This window comes from Lactuca virosa, chromosome 1 (assembly GCF_052849685.1).
Source record: "Lactuca virosa cultivar CGN04683 chromosome 1, Lactuca_virosa_CGN04683_v6, whole genome shotgun sequence".
Classification (NCBI taxonomy): Eukaryota; Viridiplantae; Streptophyta; class Magnoliopsida; order Asterales; family Asteraceae; genus Lactuca; species Lactuca virosa.
The window spans coordinates 257176692-257187810 of NC_136426.1; the positions used below are offsets into that span (position 1 = coordinate 257176692).

General features: G+C 40.7%; 1 non-coding gene across 1 annotated transcript; it reads left to right on the top strand.

Annotated features, from left to right (window-relative positions):
• The first annotated feature begins 2907 nt into the window (after positions 1 to 2907).
• Positions 2908 to 3014, top strand: LOC145151559 (small nucleolar RNA R71). Its single transcript, XR_013732125.1, has one exon. It is a non-coding gene; the product is annotated as a small nucleolar RNA R71 (small nucleolar RNA).
• Positions 3015 to 11119: the final 8105 nt, after the last annotated feature.

The window sequence follows — 11119 nt, forward strand, 5'->3', positions numbered from 1 at the left end:
ATTTTGAGATCTATAGTTCAAGAAGGAAAAATATGTGATCTAGGATGTATTACACTTAACAAGTTAAGAAAAACTACCATATAAGGTTTATAATAAGCATGTTACAACATAAAACTCATTATTGGACTATTTTTGTCAAATAAACAAAAGTTGGGGAAAAAGTTGTCATTTACGGTTTTTACAAGGCTCCAAAGGCCAAAACAGTTAAAATAGAAGTTTTTATGAACATTATTCTTTTCAAAGGACTAAAAATGTAAATTGTAGCCTATTGGGCTAAAATTTTGGGCTTTTCGACCCATAGGCCCAAATTTGCGAAAAATATGGTTTTAAGGGGGCTGAAATGGTGAATTTAGCAAAACAGTGGGTAGAAACGTAAATAAATCTATTTCATGGGTTAAAATGACCTTATTTGCCAAAAAGGATTAAAAATGTAAAGTTTTTGGATTTTGGGTCAAAGTTGTAAAAGTTGCGAAAAGTTTGGATTATGAATGAAAATCTTTTTACTAAAGGGGCTGAAACTGCCAAAAAGTAAGCATTGGGCTGAAAACATTATTTAAATAAGTCTTTGGGCCAAAATATCAAGAAAAATAGTTTAAGGACCTAAAATGTCATTTTTTTTGTAAAAAGGGACTAAAATTGTCATTTTAATTAAAGAAGGGCTGAATAGGTCAAACCAATAATTTTGAGTCAATTATTTTATTATTAAGATATTTGGGTCAAAAATACCAAATTATAATTTATGAATTTAGAATGAAAGATATACATATATTTTCATAAATTTAAATATCGTTATAAAACAATCGACAAACTTTGTGCCTTTGCGATTCAACAATTGTTCCAAACAGAATTCCCGACACTTATACTATACAAAAACAAGTAAACATTCAAATTGTTGGGCTTGAAAGATTGTAATCATGCTAATTGGGCCTTCATGACCCATTAACATGACTTTTGGGCCTAACATAAATAATACATGTTTATTGGGCCTCCTGTGACCCAATTACATGCTTAAGGGACCCTTAATGGCTTTCACATGCTTTTGGGCCTCAGTGGCCCATTAGCATTGCTAGTAAGGTCCAAATAAATCATATGCGGAATGGGCCAACGCGCCTTTCGTATACTCGACTGCCTTGAATAACATACGAAATTAGTAGGGCCTAGTAGTCCTCTTCTCCTCGTCTGTTAGGCTTACCTTCTCTTCAAGTAAACTGAAATCAGGTCATTAATCAAGGTTAATCAGATTCATGTGGATTAAGTGGGTAATAACGGGTGACACCAATAAGTGTCGGTCGTAGTCTGTAGTTGTAATCAAAGTCTCCTGGAGGGAGAGCGAGATTTTGTGTATAGATCTATACGGGGGTGACTCCCCCACACCTAAGCTGTTCGCTATAGTTAGACTCGGCCAGTCTAGGGAAACAAAATCTTAAGATCAATTCCGGCGTTCACTAGAATGCCAAGACAGACGAACTAGTCATTATCATGCATGGTTATAATGTTGGGTCAAAATATTGGTTTATACTTTGCTTTTCTAGTTGATTGTAATTTTCTGTAATATTTTATGAGTTTACGGTCAGGTTTACGGCCAGGGAGGTGTTTACGGCCGTAAACAGGTTTACGGCCGTAAACCTTGTTTACGGCCCGGCCGTAAACCTTGTGTACGGCCCGGCCGTAAACCCATTTATGGCCCATTTTCCCCAAGTATATATATATGTGTTAGGTGGTTGAGGAGGGATTGATGAACAGAAGGGAGTATACGGCCAAGAGAGAGATAAAGGAGCATATGTGTGTAAGTGTGTGAATCTTGTGTAAAGGAACTTCATTCTAATCAATACATTCAAGATTCATCATCTTCTTCTTCTCCTTCTCTTCTATTTGATCTGACATCATCCATTTGATTGGGATTCCGCACCATTAAACGGATCTGATTGATACACAAGCAAATTAGGGGACTTACAAGTGGTATCAGAGCTTGGATTGTATCAATCAATTTTTTCAGATCTGGAGCTTATTTGATCTTATTTTGAAAAGATTTTCGCGTTTTTGGATAGATCTCTGAAAATTAGGGGGGGTTTGTTCTTCGCGTTTTTCATAAAAACGAGTTCTGGATCGAGTTTTGGAGCAAAAATGGTGAAAAACGTCGTTTTTTTCGCGATCTGATTGAAGGTGTGCGGCCAGTTGAAGGTGTACGGCTCGGAGTGTGCGGCCTCGGAGTGTGGCTCGGAGTGTGCGGTTCGGACATGTGCAGCTCGGACGTGTGCCGTCTCGGTGTGCGGCTCGGTCTCGTATACGGTCCGATCCTCGCTTCCCACCTCGTCTCGTTCAGCAACAGCCTCGCAGCAGCGTTCACTAAAAAAAATCGAAGCGAAATTGAGGGTGCTGGGTATCGAACCGGGGACCTCTGGTTCATAAACTCAGCGTGTTTACCCAACTCGACTAGCTGATTATCTATACTTTTCATCATTTTGCTTCTTATACTCTTCATATAGCAACCACTCCTTTTTGGGCTTCCTCCACTCTTCATCATACTTGTCACCACTAGAGTAAAACGCTTGTGCCTTCTTGTTCCCATTTTTATCCAAATCACAATCCTTGGTCAAATGCGGCCCACTACAATTATCACACCCAAGTCTTATGGCATGAATAGATTGATCCATTTTTTTCATCCTCCAATCCATATTTTCTAACTTTGCCAAAACTGCAGCTATGTTCTCATTCCCTCTATCTTCTTATCCTCTAGTAACATCCTCTCGTGGGTTATGGTACTCACATGGGTGATTCGCAAACTCTTCAATCAACTTTTTGATAGTTGTCGGCTCCTTCTTCGCCATAGGTCCTTGAGATTCAAGAAGTTGTCTAGTTGTTACATTCACTCCATTACAGAAAATGGACACCTCTTGTTGGACATTAAGATCATGTTGAGGGCAACTTCTAAGAAAGCCCTTGTACCTCTCCCATGCTTCATATAAGGACTCTACACCCTCTTTTTGAAAATTAGCAACCTTTTTCTTGAGCTTTGAGATCTTCGAAGGTGGACTAAATTGCTCAATAAAATCATCACGAAGATTTGTCTAAGTTGTAATGGATCCGAGTGCGAGTGACTTATACCAAACCTTGGCTTCACCAGTAAATGTCACTTGAAGCATCCTAAGTAACACGGATTCTCTTGGCACATTAGGAACATTGAAGTTGTTTGCAATGTCCTTGACTTCATCGATATGATTAAATGCATCTTCATACTCTTTCTTGGCGAAAGGTATATCCTTGAGCATTGATAGAATATGACCTTTGAGTTCGAAACTTCTTTCAGCTGGTAAACTACTTTCTCTGATTCCAAGAGCTCCAAAGCTCAGATCTAGTCCATAACATGGTCCAAAAGGATAAAGTTTCCAACTTTATCCCTTGGGATTACCCACAAAAGTTAAAAACTCAATCCATAAAGCTTAATAGTGTGAGGTCTTAACCAATAAGCACTTAATCCTTGAAGACATTACCCCAAAACATAGATATGACTTCCTTGAGCTGTAAAACCACATAAAGTTGCCAACTTTAAATTTATACATGCCTGAGTGAAGCTCTTAAGCTTAAAAGGTACTTAATAAGTGACTTAATGCATGCATGAAACCAAATATCTCATAAAGCTTGCACCTTTATGCTCAAGAAGTTCAATACAAGTTAGATCTGGAATAACAAGCCCTTAAAACGACTTCACTCTCTCATCAACCCCAAAAGGGACCAAAAGCATAACAAAGCACAATATGAGGAGATCTAAACATCTATAAGTTAAGGTTCAAACTTGATACCTTAAAAAGCTTTTACAAAAGGAGATGATTCTGGATCCAAAGCCAATCTACCAAGCAAGACAACTTCAAGATCTCCTCTTCCATCACAAAGGCCAAAATGAGCACCAAGAACTTCTTACTAGCTCAAGTACACCACCATGAGACTTAGGGATCGATTTTAGGGTTTTAGTAGCAACGGAGGCTGGTAAGGAGGCCATCCATGAGGACTTAAGGTCATTATATAGGGTGTAACACCCTAAAAATTAGGGTTTCCATCCCAACTTCTAACACGTTGTGTTTAGACACCAACACGCCGTGTTGACCTTAATGAGAACCGCGCTTTTCCTTAACTGTACACGCCATGTTGGTTCCTTCAACACGCCGTTTTCAAACCTCAAAATGGGATTTATTCCCAACAATTGATCCTCAAGATTCCGAGTGTTACAACTTTCCCCACATGAATTAGATTTCGTCCTCAAAATCGTTCCTTACCATCCCAAGCGTGCCAGATACCCTGAAGATCGTAACCACAACCCCGGGCATACAACTGCCTCTCCAAGGCCACCGAACCCAACCTTAGCAGAACTTTCCAAACCCAAAGGAGACGAATCCATAATCCCATGTAGAAAACCAACCCTACCATACCTGAAACCTGAAATCTCGAATTCGTTTGTCTCCCCGACATACCGCCCACACCGAAACCTTTCATGCCAAAATCTCATTAAAATCCAGACTTAATCAGAATGCTTCCAATCCTTTGATAGACTTGATGCTTCTGATGTAAACGGAATCACTGACCATTATTGTTACAGGACACTTACACTTGACAGTAGACTTAGATAATCCTTCGAGTAGAGGACTCATCCCTGCAACGGTTAAACTCATACGAGAGCTGCACAACAGGGTCAAATCATTTACTCTGAGATTATCCAATCTAAGCTGCAAATGTCTTACCATATTCCCCGAATAACAAGCGACTCCTCATGCGAGTCCCAAATCACTGATACTGTCTTGACTTAACTCGCTGCCCCCTAGCTGCCTTCCAAAGCCGATGAGACCTCCCTGGTCCCAACTTGTCTGCCTCTAATTGAAACACTGGATTCCCGCCCGGTTGCTGTGTCAAAAGACACACACATTAGCCCTACACGACTTCCGAATGAAGGCCTCATCTGGCAATAATTGCCCCAATCTATCTCACCACTTCGGTTCCAACCGATCATAACAGCCCGACAAACCTGGCGCCACCAAATCTAATGCTAAAAGTGAATGTTACAAGATCAACTGTAGTCTTATATCACAACCGACCTCCAACGACCAACCATTTCCTAGTTCCATGCATGTTGTGGTCTTCCCACAGTCTTACGAACTGGCCCACCTGGTCTAACCATCTGAAGAAATCCCTGACCAATCATATAATGAAATCCGTCTGAAAATCTGAAACCCCATACTTGTCTGACCCCACACGGATAGAACCACACCAAAAACACATGAGCCTGAACTGCCAATAAAATTGAACAGTTCATTACCTCTGAACCCTTCCATTGATGCCCTCGACATACTGATGCTTATTTAATATCCTACTGAATAGAAGACCTTAAACATAAACACTCGTGATCCCAACACGAGTTCCCACTAAGAACCAACTCGGTACCCAACTAATAATCCGAGACCCAAAGATCTACACTTGTAGCTTGACTCAAAACCCGCTGACTCACGACAACCCCTCCCTAGACCAGAAGGTAAAGGTTCTTAACCCAATACTAAGACTACCAGTCTCTCACCTGGTCCAACCACCAGTTAACCAAGAATCCAAATAACGAGGCTACCCAGCCTATAAACCCCTCTGCGTCACATACTGACTGCCCACTCAATCTTGCAACTCAAGATTCAAAACCTTCACCAACGGTCTCTACTAGGTCCCACCTGTATTACCATAATCGCACAAGCCTCGCCCACGGGTCCTACCCAACTATACCACGGAGCGGCCTCGCCCACGGGTCCCACCCATCTAGAGCTACACTGACCCGACTTCGTCTCGGACCCCAATGGTCCTCAACCCAAATAGAGAATACCCCCCCCCCTCAGAAATCCTGACCGGCGTGCCCAAGGCTCAAACTGATCCCCCCTTTGCCCTCATGATCACCTCCAACAATAGTCTACCTCAAACTGGTGAATGCTACGATCCCATCACAGTTTTACAACACTTCTAACCAACCATATCTACTACCCCTGGTTTCAGCACACAACCCTCGACCTGGATCCCTCCACAAACCTATAGTGCATAACAAAAGACGCCGACCAACTTTTGGAAGTTTCCTAAACTCCCAACTTACACATCTTCAATCCAGACAACCACTTGTGTCGCTTCCCTCTTGACTGGGATGTGGAGCTTACCCTAGCTCCACACCTGATTCTGCTCTCAAACATTCTGATCGATTCTCCCCACTAGGATTCGACGAAGCTCTCTCATCCCATAAATCCGATGGATTTCCCAACCCATCAAACCTCATATAGCAAAACTCGCTTATGACCTGCGCTTACCAACACTAGCGTTCAATTACTAGCCAATCTCAATGATCTCTCAAGTCCTGAAATCCAGAAGAATACTCCCTGAAATCTTAGCACACCCGATAATCATGATCACCTACCATGATACCACACCAACTCGTTAAGTCTTTTATGCTAATGAATAAAACCATAACCCTTGCCCTGAACTGGCGAATCTTCACCCCAACTTCCATAGAGGACTGCCAATCCCACCAAATCAAAAGATGAAACAACTGAACCCTGACCAAGGATTCTCTATACAATACCCCTGCATTGATCCTATCGAGAATCGAAATAACAACCGAACACACTGAAACCTGCTCAACAAGATACGACCCACTAATGATTCATTGGAGACTCTCGGCATGTAGAATGGCATATAACAATCTTTGATAACCCAGACAATAGCAGAGAACCAACCAGAGATATGACTTAGTCAAACCCAATCAAAATTCCAAAGCAATACAAATTCCTGATAACCACCCAGAAGAAAGTAGAATATAACATACCCGCAAAAGCATCTAAAGAAATCCTGATCTCCTCCTCCTGAGTTACCCCGTCCATCCTGAGAACATGGTGCAAAACTCACCGCCAATCCCAAATGACAAGAACTAACAATACGACCCTCCTTCTTGAAGGATTCTAGAGATCTACAAGCTTTGGGCTCTATATGAGCCATCACTGCTCTGCTACAATCTCAGACCGAAAGGCCCCCTGACCATCCAAGAACTCCAAATTCCCTTCCTTGACTGAGCCAAAGACCGCCAAGGTCCATTCCAAAATACTGCGAGTAATCTCTAATGAGATGAACTCCCGCATCCGCGCATCATTCGGCTCAATACCTACACCTGAGTCGGAACCCGAACCCGAATCCCATTCCCGAGTGATCAACAACAAACCGAAACAACATGCCAAAGATTAGAACATACCCAAGAATCCTTATCCACATGCTCCCTAGATTCTCCAAGACTCTCCCTGATTCGAGTATGGACCATGTGCTTTCAGTAGTACGGGCCCAATACTACCTTCCACACCTATCCATACTTTCCTCAATAATCCTCCTGAATCTTCTAAGTCACGTTCTCAATCCATACACCACACACTTGCTAACCATCGCAACGAAACCTATTGAAGCAACTCCCTAGGCTTTCCTAGGTTCCCGACCTCACTCTGAGATTATTCAACCTTTGTCACAGGTGACTTGACATATTCACTTAGTAGCTAACTCATATCACCTAAGAGTTCCACAAAGCACAAAGCAAGCAGCATTTGTGAACTAGCACTCTGATTCGTAGAATAACCACGAGCCTCCAATCCCACACACTACAACTCATACTAGGAGCTCCCACTCCCGCTACTGATTGCCTTACGCATGATCATACTCAATCTAGCATCCCATGCTTCCTAGGCTACAAGGCATCACATATCATGCCAACCTATCACTGGCTAATCGGAACTAGCATGCAAATCTACATCTCATACAATAGGCATAAAAGGCATCTCTCCTAGCATTCTATAACGGAAAAACTGAGCAGATCCTTAGCCCTTACTAGCATGCAATTCACAGATTCACAGGTCAACATATATCATATAACATGTATGGGTAACTTGGGAAAAACTTACTTGAGCTCAGCTGATTGCATGCACCACGCCCTTTCTTATTTAAGAATAACTCTTAAAAGTATATTTCTTTTTTAAAAACTTTACCAACTCCTTATTTTGAGTTCAGAAACACCCGAGAGTATGTCTGAGTCCCTCAAACCAAGGTTTTGATACCAACTTGAAACATCCCATAAATCATGACATAAAATTTTCGTTTTTAGATTAATAAATCGTTAATACATAACACTTCCATATAACCAAGTTAATTAAGATTTATTAAAACATCCTCAAATCAGAGTAAATCACAGAATGCGGAAACATATCATCCCGAGCTCATTCATTTGAAAACCGAAGTACCTGAAACATAAACTGAAAACCGTAAGCACAAATCTTAGTGAGCTCCCCAAATTAGCACATACCATACATACATAATTAAACACATAATGGGCCCCGCCCTGTCATCGGGCCCCGCTCGGTATACAGATTTGTAAGTCGTCAGGCCCCGCCCAGTATACATATAAAACATATAAAACATATAAACATATCAATACATAACATATGCAATAATCAGAAAGATACATAGAATACTGAATGGTCATCAGGCCCGCCCGTTATCGGGTTGTACCCGGTAATCATAAAAACACATGCAGATAACTAGCATACAATATACTCATCAGGCCCCGCCTGGCATCGCCACCCAGTATCGATCCCCGCTCGGTAAACATAAACACATAACACATGCAAGAGTCACACAGACAACTAGCATACTAAGCATAACAAACCATGAGACGGCATTGGTGCCTTCGACCCGCTAAATACAGTGAGGAAGCTCACCTCGTACTGCTGAATCCCGTGGATAAATCTCTGGTTGCTGCTTGATTGATCCCCGAACTATCAATATCAAAACAACACCAATCAACATTTGGGTCCTAATCGATATCCATAAGTCCATACTCGGGGTAAAAAGAACATTTTACCCCTAACCTAGCTTGGTCCAAGAATAAGGCCCAAACTCACAATTTGAAAAGCCCAAAAGCCAAATAATCAACCATGGTCGAAACATGGCCCCACGTATCTCGTGGTCAATCCTGGTCAAACCTCTAGTCAAAGTCAAAGTCAACAGTCCATGTTGACCAAACACGCCGTGTTGACTTGCCAACACACCATGCTTCTCCATCATCCAAACAGTCGTGAAAACCCCAACCAACACGTCGTGTTGACATGCAAACACGTCGTGTTTGCTTGAATTCCAACAACTTAATACATTAAGCTACTTTCTCTGATTCCAAGAGCTCCAAAGCTCAGATCTAGTCCATAACATGGTCTAGAAGGATAAAGTTTCCAACTTTATCCCTTGGGATTATCCAGAAAGGTTCAAAACTCAATCCATAAAGCTTAATAGTGTGAGGGCTTTACCAATAAGCACTTACTCCTTGAAGACATAACCCCAAAACATAGATCTGACTTCCTTGAGCGGGAAAACCATGTAAAGTTGCCAACTTTACATTTATGCATGCCTAAATGAAGCTCTTCAGCTAAAAAGGGACTTAATAAGTGACTTAATTCATGAATGAAACCAAATATCTCATAAATCTTGCACCTTTATGCTCAATAATTCCAATACAACTCAGATCTGGAATAACAAGCCCTTTAAATGACTTCACTCTCTCATCAACTCAAAAAAGGACCAAAAGCGTAACAAAGCACAATATGAGGAGATCTAAACATGTATAAGTCAAGGTTCAAACTTGATACCTTAGAAAGCTTGTACAAAAGGAGATGATTCTGGATCCAAAGCCAACAACCAAGCAAGACAACTTCAAGATCTCCTTTCCCATCACAAAGGTCAAAATAAGCACCAAGAACTTCTTACTACCTCAATAACACCATCATGAGACCTTGGGATCTATTTTAGGATTTTAGTAGCAATGGAGGCTGGTAAGGAGGCCATCCATGAGGTCTTAAGGCCATTATATAGGGTGCAACACCCTAAAAATTAGGGTTTCCTTCCAAGCTTCTAACACAGCATGTTTAGACACCAACATGCCGTGTTGACCTTAATGAGAACCGCGCTTTTCTATAACTAGACACGCCGTGTTGGTTCCTCCAACACTCCGTGTTCAAACCTCAAAATGGGATTTATTCCTAACAATTGATCCTCAAGATTTCGGGTGTTACAAGTTGAGTGGTTTCTCTGAGGTTAATCTCAGTGGATGAAGATGAGGCGGAACGTTTTGTAGATTTCTTCTTTGATGCAGGTTTGGAAACTTGATAAATAGTTTGGGAAGACGCCATTGATGAATGTTTGAGAGCTCGAAGAACAGATTACAGAGGGAAAGGCTCTAGGAAGATGATAGCAAAAGTGTAAAGTGGGAACAGTTAGGATTCAAAATCCTTTTATAGGTTGGATATTCTGGGTCGGGTCGAAGAAAGTAATGATGACACCCAAACACGAAATGGATCATATTAAATGCATTGCCAAAAATGGTTTCTTAAATAATTCTAGCACACAAAATATGGGATGTCCGTTTGTTCCAAAAGAGAAAACTGTTGTTTCAGTTCTGATTTGAAGTGCGCTTTATTGGAACATGTGCCAAAGCATGTTTATTGTGAATTAGAAGGAAAATCATGAAAAAAATTACTATTATTTATATAAATAAAAAACGTTTTGGAATAAAAACTTTAATGAAAACCTTATAATTCTTTTTTTTGCAGAGGATCTCGGAATAGTCAGATTCTGAGATGAGATGTCATAAGATACTTCAGAAAGAATATGAACACATCATTAGTACATAGTATAGAGTTCAAGATGACACAGTCTCAAACTCAATATCAGAGGTAAAAATGCATGAACATCTTAGAGGACTAGTTTCAAAAGATTTGAGATAAGATATGAACTCACATTACCATTTCGGATTTGAATTCCGAGATGAACTTCATAAAACACTTGATTTTGACATAAACTCCTAGATGGAATGATTGCAAGTATTTTGATGTAACTATATCGGTCAGAAGCTTTAAGAGATGAGGAAAGCTGAACAACTTAAAAACTAGAAGAAGATGTTAGACGAAAAGATACATATGATGATCCAATATTTTCCGAGAGTAAATGATTACGAGGAGAAATGAATTTTACATTGGAATTATTTTACTTTCTAATGTTTGCATTAGAGAGTACAAGCCTCTTGGAA